General features: G+C 41.5%; 1 long non-coding RNA gene across 1 annotated transcript; it reads right to left on the bottom strand.

Moving 5' to 3' along the window:
• Nucleotides 1–356: 356 nt before the first annotated feature.
• Nucleotides 357–17569, bottom strand: LOC116898235. Its single transcript, XR_004387646.1, has 3 exons — nt 17352–17569; nt 11311–11377; nt 357–1298 (listed from the first exon to the last, which is right to left on the bottom strand). It is a non-coding gene; the product is annotated as an uncharacterized LOC116898235 (long non-coding RNA).

Here is a 17569-nt window from a genome sequence, read left to right as displayed (position 1 = left end):
ACACTTCGCTCACAACTACTGCTGCTTCTTTGGTTAACAGAACGCTTGGGTGCTGATTTTAAAAAGAAAAGAAGGAAGGCTGTGTAAAACCAATCTACTTTCGGTCCACTACTCTCCACTGTAGCTGTCCCCAAGTGCAGAACAGGTTTTCACAGATCAGAGCTGCAAAGTCTACGGCACTGGACGGAATCATAGAGAAAGAAGCTGCCAGCTGACAATTATGCACGTTTAACCTCTGTATTTTGTATAAATTACTATAGTGCAGACCAACTGTCTTCCTACCTTTTGTATGCCAACTGTCAATTACGTGTGTTTAACCTCTGTATGTTATACGAATTAGTACATTGAAGACCAAATTTGCAGTTGAGGGAATTTTGTATTTTTCTGAGGAATCCATGTATGCACATGACTTTACTCACCAGGAGAGTTTTTTTTTTTTCATTATAGAAAATAATTTAACCAAAGAGTGTAAAAGGGAACAATTGCCTTTGTTTTGCCTGGCAATTCAGCCCTTTCAGATCTCAAGGAGGGAAACCTATCCGGGACACCCCAGGAAATTCCCAAGTGGTCAGTGTAGCTCCCATTCCGTCTGCTCAAAGAGGTTAAACTGCCTAAAGCCATAATTTCAAGTCTTAATTGAATGCTAGCAATTCAAGCATGAGCAGAACCTCTGAGGAACGGTGCCGTCCTCTGTGGGCTTTGCACAATGGGAGTGCGTGGGCAGGTGCCATCTGCAGCCCAAGGGTAAGGGGACAAAAAGACATTTGAGGAAGAGGGAATTTCTTACAGATATGATATAATGGGAAAGATCTGAAAGTCATCCATCATGACGGTGACACACATCACACTCAACAACAGCCCAAAGCCACAAGATGTCACGGACTGCCTGCAGCGTGTCAGGCCTTCTGGCGTAAGCACTTTTGTGTATCTGGCCACCTCCCCTTTGTTGCCCACTCTGCCACACTGCATGGTTAGGCCCCAGAATGGGTCTGCCCTGCCCGCCCCCATCCCCAGCATTTGCTAATGCAGGCTTGATTATCGTCCACACTAACAGGCACTCAGGGCACATTCATCTGTTGACATGGAGGGGCCATCAGAGCTGGACAAAGATAGGGAACCACCAGATGTTTCTGGCTCTCGTAAATTGGGTTAGCAGAGGTAACTGCTCCAAGAGGTCAGAACAATGCGGGGCCACTCCGAGGGCACTCGGTAGTTCAGAAGCTCTTATAGGGGACAGCTGCTGGGGGAACAGGGAACCAAGGCCACCATCCCCGCTGTGGCTTTCTTTATTGACCTTCCTTTTAAGATGTCAGAGAGAGAGAGAGAGAGAGAGAGAGAGAGAGAGAGAGAGAGAGAGAGAGAGAGAGAGATTGGGTTAGTAGGATTAAGAAAAAGTATACTTTAAGTTTGTACGTACTGTGCAATTTTAACATACCATTTATATCCAAATGTATACCTTTGATTACAACATACCTCATGGAACATGTATACACACAGACTCACTTAGCATTTGCATGAACTATAATGGACGTGTATTATATTTTGTTGCTTTAACCCCGACATGCTATTTGTTTCTTTTCTCATCTGTCAAAATCACAAGCCCTCCAGCCTCAGCCTCCATGAGCAGCCAGTTTGATTCAGCTGAAATGTCGATAACTTATTAGACTCTTGATACCTTGCAAGTTTGTCATTTTTTCAGTGTTTTCAAAAGCCCTATAGGAAAACGGAAGACAATTTCGAGATGGTCAACGATAGACATTGTTGGCTTGGACAATATTGTGAAGACATAAAACTGAACGGTTGGGCATTTGTGGAGTTGAGGGTATGAATAGCCTAGCGTTCCTACGCTTTTCCGAATGATTTCCCAGGTTAATCCACCAAAGGTCAAGCCAGTGCTTTGTGTCCCAGGATTCTTTATAGAACAAATAGCCCACTGGACAAACCTCTGAGTATGTTGGTTTTAAACTGGTAGGAATCCAGAAAAATCTACAAGGAAGGGACACTTCTCTAGAGAAAGGACCAAGTGTAAAATAATTGGAATTCTCTCTAACTGAATACATTGTAGTGTTTGGAAATCATTCCACAAAAATGCCAGCTATGTCCTAAAGCTAACACTTCAAGATTATCTGGAGAAAGCTTTGTTATTTAGGTGCAAAGCCGTTTTCAAATCTATACCAGCATCTTCTGTATTTGACACTGTTAATTGCTTCTTCCTGCTTATGTCTTGATTGATCCTGTTTCTTCTAGAATTTTGTGGATCTCCCACACATAAAATGAATTGATTTACAGCACAGGCGAGCTCCTCCCTTCCTCAGTATCATCCTGCCTGAGCAGGATATTTTGCAATAATTTTAAGATTTACTTCATCTTGAAACAGCTTTTGTTTGAGCACTGATTTAACATTGATCCTGTCTGCTAACATCAGAGAGGAAGGAATTGGGAGCAAGGACAAGTCATTACTTTGTTTGATGGGAAGTTCACAGTTTGCTCTCATAAACGGTGGTCCCAAATGTGAACTGCAGGAGATAACATGACAGAGCAAAGTATATGATTATCTGTAATGATTAGGAGCAAATCTGATGTTAAGCTCCTTTAAAAGAAAAATAACATGTCTACATCAATTCTTAAACTCTAAATCCAACAAAACATATTAGCCTAAGAATAAGAATTGGTTCAATGCAACTTTTCTATAAGCAAAATTGGCATCTTAGAATTAAATTATAATTTGATTAACTAGAGAGAAGACTAGGAAAAGGTCATGTTAAAAATTTTATTTTGTGGGGTTAGGGATTTAGCTCAGTGATAGAGCGCTTGCCTAGCAAGCTCAAGGCCCTGGGTTCGGTCCCCAGCTCTGAAAAAAAGAAAAAAGAAAAAAAAGAAAAAATTTTTTTTTATTTTGTGGACTGGAAAGATAGTTTGGTGGTTAAGAGCACTGACTGCTCTTCCAGAGGTCCTGAGTTCAAATCCCAGCAACCACATGGTGGCTCACAACTATCTGTAATGGGATCTGATGTTCTTTTCTGGTGTGTCTATTATACTTATATATAATAAATGAATCTTTACAAATATATTAATTTGTGTTTATTAAGGCAAATCTGGTGCTTTTTAATAAGGCATTTGAAGATATCTATCCTAAATTATATGTTTAGGAAGGCATTTTACCTTTCTTTTGTGTGCATGATACATGTTAGTGTTCATGCTCCTCTGTGTATACGTGTGTGTGCATTTGCATATAGGTCAGAGGTCATTGTCAGGTGTCTTCCTTAATTTCTCTCCATCCTGAGCTCTCCATTTTGACACAAGGCCTCTCACTGAGTCTGGAGCTCATTCAATTGATTCAGTGAGGCTGACAGACAGCAGCCTTCAAAGGTTTTCCTGCCTCCCCCTTCCTAGTATTGGGATTGCAGGCCTATGGCAACCTACATAGGCCTGACTGTTGATGTAGGTGTTAGAGAACAAAACTTGGGTTCTCATGCTTGTGGAGCAAGCACCTTACCTAATGAGCCATCTCCCCAACCTTAAAGCATTAACTCAACATAAAAACATGTGGCCAGGAAACTCATCCATGACATACATAAACAGTGAGGACACCCTGGAGAACGTGTTCCAGACAGCCATCCACCATCTCATCCTAAAAGCCTTCTCTGATACCCTATTCCAGGGGCAGCAATGACTCGACCATGTGTTACACTACACAATTTGTTCATTTGTTTGGCTATTCCCCTCCCACACTGGAGTTTGCCTTTAGAAGGACACAGATTTTGCTGCCTTAGTTCCTGATACGGATCTCACCCTCAGTATAGGGCATGACACTCAAAAGTGTGTGTGTGTGTGTGTGTGTGTATCCTGTTCTTTTGCAAAAAAGCAGAAGCATCACGAGAAGACTCTACATTTGAAAAATTAATAACCTATATCAATTACAGTGATAACTATTTCATTCAAGTGCTTCATACCAAGGGTCTTATACACTTTGCGTAAATAGTAATTTTTAGTAAACTGCTTTCAGTAATTCTTTTCCAAAGAGCAACTCAGAGGTGATCAGGAAAGGTTATAGAATAAGCACTGTATAATCTTATCATTCAAGTGACTGGAATATTAAAGTTATTATTCTGCGACTGGAGAAATAAAGGTTGATAAAAATCAGTTAAAAGAACCCCAGATTGGCACACTGTATTTGTTAGAGATTTTTGTGCTCTTCCTAAAGTTCGGTTGCCCAGAAGGGCATACGATTTATGCAGACTTTGCATTTGCTGGTGATGGTCAAGTGCAGGGAGGACTGGAGAGATTTCTTTGATTACGGAGAGTAGGGTTCTAGATAGGATTAAAAAAGTCCCAGGGACTGTGTCAACTCAGGAGGTCTTAGAGCAAATTTACAACAAGGTGAAATGTGTGCGTGACAAGCAGCTCTGATTCTGCTGAGTTTCAAATGCACAGACAGAAGTGTTGGTGGAAATCAGAGAGTCAACTCCCCAGGGAGTGGTTTGCGTGGCCAAGAATTCCTTTCTCTGGAATGGGGTGAGATGACACTTTGGACAAACTAAAGAAAGTAGATGATTTCATAGACTACAGTCTCCTTTGCTTGTCTACTGCCTACGTTATCCCCCTTCAGTTGAGTTTACTTACGACGGCTCCAGCCCTCTGGCTTCAGTGTGTAAACAACTGACTCAGGCAACTGGCAAAAGACCAGGTTCATACAGTCTCACACCCACGGACAATGTTCTTAGGAACGGTGTACATTGTCATTTTGGTGTCTGTCTCTGAGAGAATACCAAAATTGTACATTTCATTTTCCGGTTCACGTCTTTCTTTGACATGACTACATCGTTTCAGTTTTTGGGGGCGGGGGGATGCATTTCTATGAGTTAATCATCATAATACATTAAACGAGGCTGATGAGATAGCTCATTGACTAAGAGCACTGGCTGCTGTTCCAGAGGATAGGGGTTCGATTCCCCATGTGGCAGCTCATCACTATCTCTAACTCTAGTTAGAGGGAATCAAATGCCCTTTTGTGATCTCTGTGGTCATGTACCAGGAATGCACATTGTATACAAATACATAAACAGGCAAGATACTCATTCACAGAAATAGATGAATAAAAAGTTTAATATATATTCATATATTTAAATATATTATATATGATTATATAAATTAAAAGCACACAGCGAAAAGCCTTCTTGAGCCACCATGTGGTTGTTGGGAATTGAACTCAGGATCTCTGAAAGAGCAGACAGTGCTCTTAACTGTTAAGCCATTTCTCCAGCCCATGAAAAGCCTTCTTTTTCCTGAATTCATTGCCTAGTTTCACAAAGAAGTCAGTCCCCGTTTCTGGGTTCCATTCTGTCTTGCCTTTGGAAGTTTGTACAAGGGACTTTGTAAAGTAAGGCTCATCTAGGCTTGAGAGATCAAAATAGGACACTGGAACCTTTCTGCACCACCATAGGTTGACATAGAAATCAAAACAAAAACACAGAATTTTTGTTGTCGTTCTTTTTTGAGGCAGTTTCTCTGTGTAGCCTTGGCTGCCCTAGAACTCACTCTATAGACCAGGCTGGTCTTGAACTCAGAGATCTACCTGTTTCTGCTTCCCTAGTGCTAAGATTAAAGGTGTGTGACACTACTACCCAGAAATTTTAGTGTCACCTTTCTTTCTAAAGCACTAAGAGCATCTTCTCTGTCAGCAGCCTCTACTCTATTGGCTGACCATAGGCCTGTCCTCCAGCTGTAGGCTTTTTTAGCTTTGAGGTGATCACAGGACTAACCTAACCTCTTGTGTCTCCTCTGCGTTCATCTGAGTTTCGGTTATTCTAGAGTTCTCTGCTCACCCCCATCCCTACCCCAGTTCTGAGGTCTCATCTACAACATTCCCCGTTCTCATATCCAGCTCTGATGTCTGTCTCTGGAATCCCAAGGAGACACTGCTGCGGCCTTCTGTAGTCTGTTACCTGCTCGCCCCATTGCTTCCTCAGCCTGCTAAACTTGCATTTCCTTAAACCACTCTTTGTCATTGTTGACCTTACTGCTTTCACTTCACCACCCACACTCATCCCTGAGGACATGGGGCAATATCTGGAGCCATTATCACATTGGGAAGGGACGCTAGCTACCGGCGCCCAGCTGGAGAAAGTCTAGGGTGTTCCTGGACATGTTTCCCACACACCAGACAGCAGGCGGCTTCCACAGCAATTATCTAGCTCCAAACATCACTGGTGTCCGTGCTGAAACTGTCCTATCCACCTAGCACAGAAACCTCCCCATTCACGTCCTCTGGCTACTTTAGCCGATACTAGTTTTCTTCAGCGTTACCGGTATTTTCTCTTTCATGCGTTCCCTCTACCCGGAGGGGGTGGGGGGTGTTCCCTTGAATCTATGACTTGAGAAAACAAAATCTGCTCATCAATTACTTCCTTCAGACAGCGTTCTACTGTATTATTAAGAGATTATATTTAGCAGACCCCTCCACTGTGTTTGCACTTCCTAAACTCACACTCTGCTACCTTCAGTTCCCTCACATCCAAACCTTCCAGGGGCCCCGTTCTAGGCTCACTGACAGACCCTTTGTTCTTCCTATGGTTGCCATATTACACAATGCCCCCTGTCAGTAGTTCCAATAGAGAGCAACTGCGGAGTTGGCTAGCCAATCGCCAACAAAGGTGGATTGATTGCCATGATGCTCTCTCTCTCTTTGATTTCTTAGAATACACGTCTAAAGATGCTGGAGACGAGCTCTCTGGATTCAGTTCTTGGCTCTGCCACTTCCTCTCTTGGGCAAGCTATTTTATTTCTCCACATAGAATCTGAGCTCACAATAAAGCTTTCCTTCCTGGACTTCTGTGCGACTGGGAACCATCCCAGTACAAAGCAAGCAAGATAATTAGGTTGTTATTCCCAAGAAGAGAGGAGAACTACGTTCTTTATGCACTCCTGTTTGAAGGCCATATATTGATGTACAATGTTCGTAAAACTGGGACTCCAAATGCTTAGTGTGTCCTTCCATGCATGCCCTACTGTTTGAATTGAATTAATTAATTTATTTATTCATTTTTTTTTTATTCACTTTGGTTGTCCTGGGGCTTGAACTCAGGACCTCATGAGTGCTATTAAGCATCCACTACTGACCTACATCTTCAGTCATGTGATTTTCTTTGAGACAGGGTCTTTTCTACACTGCTAAAGCTGGCTTCAATTTATAACCCTCCTGCCTCAGCCTCCCAAATACCTGAGATTATGATCATAAGTCATCACACCTAAATGATAAATGAATAACTTCTGGATGTATTATCAGCTATGTTTTCTTTATGTATATATCATATTAATTTCACTTTCTCCTGAGAGACTCCCCAGGCTTCTGGAAACTTAAGAGTTCCTACAAGGTACAGGCCTCAGCGTGTTCCACATATTTCCATGCCCTGTTGCCAGGGTTATCAAGTTCCTGCGATTCTGTATTCAACTCATTCACTATTAATTACAACGCGACTGTGGTCTACTTGGGGAAAACTACAGAAAGCAATTAAGAGGGAAGCAAAAGCAGGAATAAAAGAGAGGCTTTCTTCTTTTTATCTTTTCTCTGAGTTTTCCCAGAGTTTCCCTCTAGCTCCCCATGGATGAGTTGGGAGCGGCAGTAATTCATAAGTAATTTATTTGGAGGTGGGAGGAGGGAGGACAGGGATACTCAGGGCTCCCAGTCTCCACTTTTTCTTCCTCCGCAGTCCCTCCCCCTCCTTCTGTTGGCTGATCTCAGTCGCTGAAGGATGATAAGATCAGAAAACGCCAAGTAGGAAGAACAACCTGGCGACGTACCTACTTGACTCCATTGCCTGTTGTCTAGGCTCCAGAGAACCACTTTATTTTGTAACTCATTCTTTGCTTCTGCAGTCTCCTCTGTGAGGTACCAACCTCTCCCCAACTCCTCTCTCTCGGCCACCACCCTCTTAACTCGTAGAACAAGGGAGGATCTGCCAGTAATTACTGCTTAATTCATTTGCATGTGGATGCTCTCTCTCATTAGAATGTCATTAGCATGGGGAGGGAGTCTGGTTGCCAGAGCAACCAGGAGTGGGGCAGGTGCAGTTCAGCTTCCACTGGAGTCTCTGCTCTGTTTGGTCAAATTCCACCTGTATTCCTGGCTGCTCTCCCTTTAGTGGCTGCCAGGATAGAAACATTTCATGGTGTTACCCTCTTTATTTTGGCTCTGTCTCCAGAATTTCTTGGTAACCTTTGTGGCTCAGCCTGATTCCGCTAATAGCCCCTTTTGTTTTAACTCTCCATGTTTGGAGACTTAAGTTTCCAGTGTATGCCATTTCAGAGTGGTAGCCACTTACCATCTAGCAACTGAACACTTAGCACAGAATGAGCAGGTATGGAGATGTGCTTTAAGCATAATGTGTGCAGATGACGACTTCAAAGACCTCATTAAAAACTAAGACTGTAAAGCATTCCATTTGTAATTTTGTTGCTGTAAGACTATGTTGAAATGGTATCGTCTCAGGTGTATAGGGTTAAATACAGTATATTCTTAAGTCTATGGCTGTCGCTTAGTAGAAGAATACTTTCCTACCATGAAGGAGGCCTTAGGCACAATTTCTAACTCACATGCATACATGCATACATGCACACATACATACATTTATATACACATATGCATATATATGCATATATACACAGATGTACATATATGTGCATATATACACACATACATAAATATAGACAAACGTTTATATACACATATAAATATATACAAACATGTGTACATGCACACATGTGTACTCACATATATAAGTTAAATATGGCTACTAAGCCATGGACTTTATACATTTGGGGTCCATGTATACTCTAACAGCTGTACAGTCTTAGACAATGGTTATCTTGCCCACTTCTCTAATTGGTGTTGCCCTTTTCATTCATTGAGAATTCCCAAATTATACTAGGATTTCCCAGCAAATTGCTGATTTCAGACATCACTTCATAAATCCTCACAGAAGTTAAGAAATTCAATGTTTCCATCAACACACAAATTCCTTTCTAAATATGTGCTGGTAGGTGGTGACCCTGTTACTGCTTTGGGGGCCACCACTTATCAGAAGGACAGATATAGAAAATCTCAAATTCTGTGGCAAGCATTTCTTGTATTGACAAGAAATCTACCTCCTCATAAAGCTACTCACGGAGCTGAGTTCTGCCTCCAGAGGAAAATAGCAAAGAATGCTGTCTGCCCCTCCCCTCGCACTGAGGAGGGGCGTCACAATCTGCTCATCTCAGCATCTCTGTTAAATAGAGTCCATTTCCTTCAGAAGACATGGCCTCGAGGCTCAACGTAACTGGCCCCTTCCCCCAGAGTTTTGTCATTTGTCAATGTCCCTATAAAAATGTGGCATCCAGAAGTGGATACCCACTCCAGATGTGATAGAGTGCAATCTGCCGGAGGTGGAACAACTCCTTTTTCTCCTCACGGGGATACTAAAATTTGTTAGATTTAGTCTGAATCAACGTTCATTTTACAATCTTCTCTACTCAATTCTTGGCACAGGTTAAGATATTCGATTGAATAGGCAGCACATCTTTCTGGGCAGTGGTGGTACAGTAGGCCTTTAACCATAGCACTTGGGAGGCAGAGGCAGGTAGATTTCTGAGCTAGCAGCCAGCTTAGTCTACAGAGGAGTTCTGGGACATCTAGGGCTACACAGAGAAACTCTGTCTTGGAAAAAACAAAACCAACCAACCAAACAAACAAAATCACATCTTTTATCCCATATAAGTTGACACAGAGTTATAGTTCCTTTATCATGGACATACATAATTGGTTCTTAACAGTCAAACCCAGCACTTCCCTTTCTGTGGGATTTTAGCTCAAGCTTTGATTCCATTGTGCCCGATAATTCAGGTCTTTCTCCATGATTGACCAACCAAACGAATGATGGTCTGCCCATCTGTGTACCAACAGCACAAGAAAGTTGCTTCCCATGGCTCCTCAATCGTCCAAGAAATGTGTTAAACTGGACACAGCCCTCTTGTCCATTAAGATAAGATGTTGCCGTCTATCTCTTTAAAATCAAGACACACTAGAGAGTTATATGATCTACACATTTGAGCAGAAATGACACCCAGTTAACAACTTGGCACTCAGTGCCTGCAGTGACAGAAATCGACTCTGATCTGTGACCTGACTTGAACTTAGGGACTCTGCTCTCGATCATTTCTATAGTCTACTCTTTCTATTTTGAGATAGGGAGATACCGTGTCACTTGCCAATTTTATTTTCTATCTCTTGTTCTCAGGGTGAGGTAAGGACCAGGCACAATTTCACAACCACACCTGTAAGTTGTTTGGTTTTCCTAACAGGAGTGGGCTGTGTTGACGCTCACCAGTATAGAAAGGAGCCGCCTCTTTTAGAACCTGCAGGTGATTACGTTAATGTTCAATGTTTCTCCCCTTTCCTTTCGGTAGAAAAGTCTAGTTTGAAAGTTCATTTGTTTGTCTCAGTGAAAATGAAGGAAGGATTCCACTCTTTTGACATCTTCTTGTTATTAAAACTTTGTTCTTTCCTATTTGTGACAAAACTTTTTCCTCATCAATTTTAAGTGGAGAGAGAGAGAGAGAGAGAGAGAGAGAGAGAGAGAGAGAGAGAGAGAGAGAGAGAGTGTGTGTGTTCAGGTGTACATCTATGAGCACATTATAACTGTGAAGATAAAAGGACAACTTAGTTGGTTCTCTCCTTCCAACATTCAGGTCCCACTAAGCAAACTCAACAGCCCCTCATACATTTTTGGAGACAAAAAGTGCATTTAGTTTTATACACATGATTTTTATGGGAGGAAGTATGGAAGAAAGAGGGGTGAAGAGGGAAAGGAGGTATGACAGGAGAAAAGGAGAGAGAGAGAGAGAGAGAGAGAGAGAGAGAGAGAGAGAGAGAGAGAGAGAGAAGGAAAGTAAGAAGAAACTAGGTTCGAGCATTTCTTTTGTTTCCTATACTTGAGTTGATGATTTAGGGCTAAGTGTTTTGTTCCCTGCTCTGGTCTGTATTTCTAACTTAATAAAATGTAAATATGCAATTTTACAAAAGGAAAGATTATACAAGCCATCATCAGATTCACTTCAAAAATCAATCATTGAATTTTCATTTTAGCATTCATAGTTTTACAGTTTCTGCAGAAGCGTGTAATATTTTGACATTAACAAGTTTTGTTAAACGGGTTAAAAATACTATAAAAATCGTTAGTGCGTTCACTCTCCAGTCCGTGATTACCCTGTTCTGTAAAGTATTCGTCGATGTGTGCCACCAGAGTTAGTGAGAGTTGTGCACTCGTGGCTTACCGTTCTGCCTTGAAATCTCTTGTACTGCCAGGCTTCAGGTCTCAGAGGAAAAGAACCCCATTGATGCCTGGAAGAAGAAGATGATAAAATGTTACTACCCCTGTTGCCAAAGGGTAAGTGATTATGCATAATTGGATAAATTCTGAAAGGTACGTAAGCTGCAAGCTTAGGAGTCCACATTTACAAACGTTACAGCCACGCTTAGGTTGTGTCTATTCGTGTAATGAGAAGGCAAACTGTGAAAGAGTAATTTGACTATTCATTCAAAATTATCATATCAATCATTTCGATATTTGAAAGGAAAGTTTTAAGTGCCTGAATTATGGAAATAATTACCTCATTTCCCCCCCTTACCTCTGCTCTGCGTGTGAAGGGATAATCTGATAGACTGTTTTATTCTATTTAAAAAAGAGAGCCGTTTAAATTCGGGACCCTCCCAAAGCAATCTCCGAAAACCTTCAGTCTGTTGCATCTGGCTTCCTTTGATAAATATTATCTTCTCATTTTTAGAGTAATTTCTCCAAAACAAAGAGCATCTTTTTCCAAAGTTATTTGTCAGTATAATGCAAATTAAGAAGAGAAGCATAATATTGTAGAATCTCTCTGTACAGCATTGCTCAAACAGCCCTGAGTTGAATTGGATCGCATCAGCTTACTTAACTCAGTTAGAATGGATAACCATGAAAGGAGCCAGAGACTGATGGCAATTCTATTCATGTCTCAGATTTACAATAACCCCAAATTATTTTTGCATGATTTGTTTTTCCACCAATAATTTAGTTTAATTTATCACTATACAAGATTTGAATAGGTTATCAAAGTATTGAAATTTATAATTCTTTTCATGGAACCCCGTGATTCTGAGATTTTGTTGTAACCTGCAGATATGTTTTCTCACCAAAAGACAGCACTGGGTTGACTGATTAAAAATGCGTCCATCTGTTGGTGGGTGAGTTGCCTTGCCATTTGGAAGATGCAAAACTAAGTGGGCTGTTTTATTTATGAAGACCCTCTCTAACTGTGAGAGTTACAAATTCTCAAGCTTATATTCATGCACGCATTAGAGGTTGACCTTATAAGCAGTACATGGACACAAGGAGTGGTTCCTATATTTCTCAAGTAGGTTTGAGTTTTTTAAACAAGTACTTTTGGAAAACAGACTCTCTAAAATGCAAAATAAGATCCATCTATTCCTCTTAGAAAATTCTTGTAGAAAATGAAAGACTTGCCCATAGAACATCACGTTGCATGCAACCCATTTGCTTTTTATTTCATGGGGAGCACATCATTAATTGCAAACAACTGATCGTGAGCATTTTTTCCCCTCAAGAACAGACAGAAAGAGCTCGTCCTAGGACTGTGTTATTTCTGGGTCTAAAGGACTATTGGCTGTTCTGTTGGAAGCTGAGGCTTAAGGTGTTGTCTAATATCAAATAATCCAGGACCCCAGGACTCTAGTATGAAATTACGTTGTTGTTTAATGTTTTCACAGCACCGGTGTTACACTGTTTGAGTCCCGCGCTCTGCTTTGTTATGTTATAGGCGGAACCCACTTTCTGTCCTTTGCATTTTACATAATCTGTGCATGGAGGGAGCAATTTTTGCTGACCCTGGCATAGAATATGAATGCCAGATATGAGAAAGAAATCAAGATTCATACCTTGCACGTTGAGCAATATATGTGCACACACACACATACACACGCATCCTGCAGCAGATGAAGGTCAGTATATATATATATCTCTATGTATAAAGGTTGATGAGGGCTGGAGAGATAGCTCAGTCATTAGGGCCATGTACTACTATTCCAGAGTAACCAGAAATTCCAGAGTGGGGCTCACGGTACCCACATCACAGGCTGTTACTCCTGCTCCAAAGGATTCATCACCTCTAGCCTCTCAGAGCACCTGCACTCACGTGCACATACCTCCACACAGACATACATGCATGTGCACAATTAGACATGCATCTGTATCACAGTGCAAATTATTTAAGTTTACCGCCAGTGCTAATATGGAAAAGAAGGCATTTGCACACTGGTAATGGAAATGCTAGTTACTCTCGCCATTATGAAAGACTGTAAGGAGGTTTCTAATAAACAAAAACAAAGGAAAAAATTTGCCAGATGTCTGGAATTCTATTAGCAATAGCCAAGCTATATCAGCGTAGGTATCAACCCAAAGAAGAAACAGATAATGTAGGTGAATGTGTGTGAGTACATGTGTGTGTGTGTGTGTGTGTGTGTGTGTGTGTGTGTGTGTGTTGGAATATTATTCAGTCTTTTAAAACTAAGTAAATTATGCCATTTGCCTCAATATGGGTAGATTCTAAAACAGTCTGACTCTTGGGGGAAAAAGTTTGAACATTGGTTAGAGATGCTAAAGCGTGAGCCGTCTGAAAAGGGTAGAACAGTACAAGGTCTCTGACCGGGAGAATGAGTGTTGGGAGGGATCTGGTGTATTCTTGTGACTAGGTAGTCACATGTAAGACAATAAGGGGGTGTTGGATGTTTCTAAATTGCTGAGAAAGTAAGCGCCCAGGCACATGCCTATAATCTCAGGGCAGTGTCAGTAGAGACAGGAAGATCCCCAAAGTTTGCTGGCCACTGGCCTAGCACTGACATCAGTGAAAGATCGGGGCTCAAAGGAATGGGGTGAGAAGGATAGAGTAGAACAGTCAATGTTCTCTTCTACCTGTCATGCGTATGATGGCATGGTCACCTGCCACACATATGTATCTATGTCACATATACATACCACATATGTACCACACAAACACTAACATTCACAAACCCACACACATACCAATACTAACGAAACAAGTGATTTACTGCTATGGTCTGTTGCCTCATCTATTGAACAAGTTCAAGGCCCTGCACTCTTAAGGGAAAACTAGTATTTATGTCAGCTACTCTGCTGTGACTGGATGTAAAGTGTGCCACTTCTGAAATAATCCTGAGGTCGCCATGGTTATCAGCCCGATTTGACAAACTGAAGGAATGGTCATTCTCACTTCTGCATTCCCCAGATCATGAAACATGAGTGTCAGGATGAGGGCCAGGCTCAGGGAGGCCAAGCTGAGGTGGAACTTGACTCAGCTAAGGTTTTGAAATTAATGATTCCTCTGCGTTGGTCTAAAGCACATGATCCAAACATGGGTCTCAGGAAAGCTGTGAATCACACGCCACAGACAATCATTCATTCTAGATGAACAAAACTGTTGAGATTAAATCTATACGTGAACTAGGCTATACCCATAAAGAAGTAAGATTGAGATGTTGCCTAATTACTGTAGTACGTGGGAAAGACCAAACATGAAGTGATGAGAAGGTAACGATTTTAAAGTGCTAGTTGTTCCACACTTCATTTTAACCACCAATTTGAACCGTCTAAGCTGTTCAACTTTTCAGCTCACTGGCTAATGACCAGCGAAGATCTCTGTGCTCACTGGAGATTTTCTTTCTTTCTTCTGTTTGCTGGGTAAAGTAATCAGCTAGAAGAAGAAACAAATGTCTGCGGTGTGAGGCAGCAACCGGCAAGCTCCTGAAATCACAAGTTTGCTGTCCAGGCAATGGGAAATGAGATGAGAAAGTCTGTTTACGGAGGTGGGCACATTTGTCCAAAATGGCAGACACACGGCTGTTCATTTGGTGTAGCAGACAGAAAGGACAGAAAGCGACTGTGTGAACATTTGTATCTATTTCCCCAGTGCCTTACTGAATAGACCTGGAAGGCAGTGCAATGTAAGTTCGTGTAATCGAAGAAAAAAACAAAGCTTCCCCTATCTGGGGGAAACCACACTTACCTGTAACAACCCGATCACTCAAGAGTAGGCAGATGGAGCATACACACACAGTAGGGAGCTCTATGTACAAACAATAGGAACATTTCCCCCACAGTAGGGATGCCCTCCCCCCATAAGCAGTATGGACCCCCCACACACACACAGTACAGATGCACAGGTACGCCTTCTGAAATTTTTTTATGATTATTTTCTAAAATTAATGTATGCAATGAACATGGAAAAATGTATGTTTCACAATATGAAAAAAGAATCAAAGAGAAAGATCGGCATGACCGAATGAAAGAAAAAAAGCAATACTCTTACTATGATATGAGGCAATTTTTTTTTACAGGTGCTGATTTTCAAAGAGTTTTTTTTCCCCCTTTAACAATTAACCATTCGTCTTCCTCCTCCATAAAAAAGACTATGTTTATTCTGGGTTAGATTGCTACAGGTGGTGCTTGGAAGGCATATTCTCTGAAGCTAATGAAGTTCTGTGGCTTACAAACAGTATTTCAGGGTCTGTGAGAATTCATGCCTGTGTGTACACACATGGGTGTAATGTTTGTACAAATAATCTCTGGGTTCACCGGGCCCGGAAATACACCAAACCGACGCCAATTGAATCCTAAAACCACTATTAGCCTCTGTGTTATTTTCCTGAGAGGACTATTTCCTAAAGGCCCGTTCTACCCAGAACAGAGTGTAATTTATTGGGGTGTTCCCAGAGCTTTGAAATATTCATTCTGAGCACTACTCAATTTGCTCTCTCCAGTTTCATCATTTTTGAGAATTAATCAACTGTCAAAAAAAAAAAAGTTGAACTCCAAGTGATATTAGATTTAAATTATACATGTGTGTTTTATCAGAACATGAAGATCAAAACATTACAGAATAATAAATAGGTAAATTATCTTTGAAGAGACTGCTCGATGTGACTTCAGTTTTAAAAATTTAAAGCCTTTTCTGTCTGCCACTTTACTCTCATATATATGAGCATCTATAGATTCCCAAGATCTGTCACATTCTTAGCATACCCCCCCATTTTTATACTAAATTTCAAAAAAATGAAAACACTGCTTTTTTTTTTTTAAGATTAACTGGGCTCAGGGAAAAAAATAAGTCACAAAATTGTTGCGACTTGGTAATTATTAGCTTTGCACTCAACAAGTTTGGAGCAGTGGTGATTCAAACATTTGCCAAACATTCCCCCAAGGATTTGCCAAGCATCTGTGTTAACATCCCAGGCATGCTCAGGGGGTTATAAAGCTGTTTGCTCAAGCTTATTGGTTACACTGTGGCTCCTGAGTGACCAGTGCCTGCCTTTTGCCTGATGAGAGACCCAGTTGTGAGCAGAGGCAATATTCCTAGACACACAGCCACGCAGAGGATTGATACCAGACAGAAACTATAATTTTCGAATAGCCATCTCTCTCAACTGTTTCTTTTTACCTCCACGGTCTGTGATAAAACTAAACAAAACAAAAATAGAAATAGGAAAAAATCGAAGCAAGTACAGCTAGTGGAAACGGTCATGTTTCATGTGTTATTGGATTGAATGATCATTATATTGGGGTGATACATACCTTCGTATTACCTTAAATTAGAAGCAAGTATAATTCTCATTCAAGTAATGAAAAATCTACTAATTGTTAGAAAATGTCTGGCTATCTGGTGATTTTATTATACATTTAGGATGCCGGAGAGAAGTCCTGAGGGTCAGCTGGCTGGGAATATGAAGTCAAGTCACGAGACTAATTCAGCAAGGCATGGCGACCATATCTGTTACCCCAGCACTCTGGAGACAGAGGCGAGAGGATCTACCAACACCAGTTGGAGCTCAGCCTGGTCTACACAGCGAGTTCTAGGCAAACCAGGCCTACGTACTGTGACTCAGTCTCAAAACAAAACAGACCAGAACAGCTATAGCGAGAATAACATGAATGGCACCAAATCAAAAACAAAGTAGTTTGAGTAAAGTCGGCGTCTCAATTCAGGCTATCTTCCTAGGGATCCACGTTGAACCTACCCCGTCTCTCGCTTACAGGGCTGTAAAAGGGATGTCATCTGCTCTACAAATAGAGACATCTCAGCCCTGCGTAGTCCTGTCACCAGATGCAACCTCCTCCCTATATTAAGACATCAAGTCTCAGAGGATGAAATCCATATAAAATCAGAAGCAGAACTGTCCCCTGGCAAATCCAAGGCAAAGCCAGTGCGCTCCAGTAAGTGAAGGAAGAGACAATGACAGTACTTACAGATCAGCTAAGAATCAGGGAGTCCAAGAAAAAGTAAGCTAGACACCTCTGTCACCCACACTAGGGGAGAAACCGGGGCCGTTCTTGAGCTTGGAGCTCTGATAAAGTACAGGAGGGTGTACTTTGCCTCCATCAGCCCTGGGATGCTTAACTTCCCAGGGAGATTTCCATTACAGTGCTGGGCTGCAGATGTTGGGGGCTGGTATACAATGCTTGGA

The sequence above is a fragment of the Rattus rattus genome, chromosome 4 (assembly GCF_011064425.1).
Source record: "Rattus rattus isolate New Zealand chromosome 4, Rrattus_CSIRO_v1, whole genome shotgun sequence".
NCBI classification, from domain to species: domain Eukaryota; kingdom Metazoa; phylum Chordata; class Mammalia; order Rodentia; family Muridae; genus Rattus; species Rattus rattus.
The sequence above is the reverse complement of the archived record's forward strand: the minus strand, read 5'-3'. Positions and strand labels throughout refer to the sequence as shown.